Source organism: Eurypyga helias, unplaced genomic scaffold, assembly GCF_000690775.1.
Source record: "Eurypyga helias isolate BGI_N326 unplaced genomic scaffold, ASM69077v1 scaffold16473, whole genome shotgun sequence".
In the NCBI taxonomy this organism is placed as follows: domain Eukaryota; kingdom Metazoa; phylum Chordata; class Aves; order Eurypygiformes; family Eurypygidae; genus Eurypyga; species Eurypyga helias.
Genome location: NW_010239353.1, coordinates 1 through 2,329, shown reverse-complemented (window position 1 = coordinate 2,329; position 2,329 = coordinate 1).

The window sequence follows — 2,329 nt, the reverse complement described above, 5'->3', positions numbered from 1 at the left end:
GTCGGACCATGGCCAGCCTGGGACAGCAGCTGTGTGACACCAAGTCAGCAGAACCTTACGGACACTGCCACATCCTCAGTGTGCCCCGCCGGCTCTTCACGCTGACAGGGGTCAGGGGGGAGGGTGGGGTTCCCAAATGACAGAAGCCAAATTCAGGGCTGCTCAGCTTTGTGCCCCTCGCGTCTCCTCAGGGGGTTTGTGGTAGTCTTGATCTGAATGCATTTAATGCTACTACCAGGTGTACAATGATGAGAAATGTCCTACTTGTTTATAGGAAATGCACTATTTACACTGTTTTTCTAGTCTCCCTGCACAAGTACCTCCACTATAACTTTGGGTTTTTACTGTGTTTCAAATATTCTTCTATGTCTTTTCTGGTACAAGCAACAGATTAGATCCAAAGACTGAAAAAATACAGGTTAGGTAAGAATTTTCTCTGTTCCCTTTTTTTTTTTTAACTATAAAAACTGCAAATTTTTTTGCCTGTTTTATTTTTTCAAATTAAAAATAGTACGGTTTTATTTTAAATTTTCTGGAGAAAACTGTTCAAATATTTCAGCAAGCTTATCCTAACAAGTGCAATCCTGTACACATCTTTACAAAATTGGGACTGTTGCATCTGCTTCAAATCCCATCCTCGAGGCACTTATGTATTTTTAAAATACAGAAATATATGCCAAAAAGATAAAATCATTTGTTTTCTATAATCCTGAATCATTCCCAAGAACTTTAATAAGTTAATTATTATCTGTCTCCATAATTACCATATTAGGCAACATGCCTCATTTCATCTAATGTTAATGTTTCTCCTTTGAGGGAGAAATGTAAGAATGATGAAATATAACTCTGATTTGTTAAGGTATTTTTTTCCCCTAGTCACACAAACAGAATATATTAGAGATCAGTTTAAATTAGCAAGTGACAGTTATATCAAATACAGCTAATAGGAAATTTAAATAAATACAGATAACGAAAAAAAATGTATAAATCAGTAATTTTTTTTTTGTTTAAGTAAAAACCCACATATTTCCCATGGAGAGATGAACTGTATTTTTCTTCGAGTCAAAATGCAGTCAGTTGGCTACTGGACAAGGTAAGGTATGTTATAGATCTGACAGATTCTGACAGACACACTTCCTACTCCAAGTGAATCCTAGTAAATACAGTCCTTGACCATGGCACTGATTTGCCCAATCAAACCATTATGCACACAAAGAAATGCATTTAAACCAGTGGCTCTGCGCCAACCCAAAATCCCATCTTTATGAGTGAGACTGCAGGACCAAGAGCATCAAAAGCAAATTTTAGTGCTGTGAATCTTAGAAAGAGACCTTTAAGACCATCAAGTCCAACCCTTAACCCAGCACTGCTAAATCCACCACTAACCATGTCCCTAAGCTCCACATCTACAAGTCTTTTAAATACCTTCAGGGGTGGTGACTCAGCCACCTCTCTGGGCAGACCATTCCAATGCCTGAAATGTTGGTGTTCTTGCTGCAGTGACAGGTTTAGTAAAATTAGGTTGAGTTACATAGCACAGCTTGACAAGAAATATAACTGGGAAGGACAGAAATTGCCTGCATTTGATAGTTTGCTCCTGTAGAAATACAAAAATCTGCTTCAAAACAGGGAATATGAGCCTTCTCCATTGCCAGCATTGAAACAGTAATATCTGTTGTCCTTGTAAAGCCCTCATTTATACCAGTGACATTACTGCGCTGTTTTGTGTCTGGAGGTAATACTGGGGCTTAAATGTCCTTTGAACTACATCAACGCTTGAAGGGAGATAAACACCTGATTGAAAGAGAAAAGGCAAGATGATGAAAGCAGCACTAGCACAGCATGCCTCCAGACTGAGTTCAAACTGTGGATTAAAAATAAAATACAACCAATCCCCCTGAAATGTATTGACATAGTGGGTCTCCCCCACCTCTGGCTTGCAATTTTTACTCATTACCTGGAATTGTGTCAGCTTCTATAGACTTATCATAACCTTAATTTTGGTATGACATCAGGCTGTTTGACTGCTTTACAGGTGAATGAGCACCATGGCTGCAATACAAGACTGCAGCCTACCCCCTGCCTCTCCCATGGTGGCCACATGGCACTTGCAGACAGGCCCTGGCACATCTGCACCCCCTTCTCCAGTAACGCTGCATGCTCCTAAAGCTCAAATGCTCACCAGGGCTCCTACTGCAAGGCAGAGCTGGCCAGGGCCCGACATACCCATCCGCACTTTCCCAATGATGGGGCAGATGTTGCCTCCCCACTAGCCCAGTAAATGTTGCCAATGTTTGGAAATAAGATACTCATAGAATCACAGAATGGT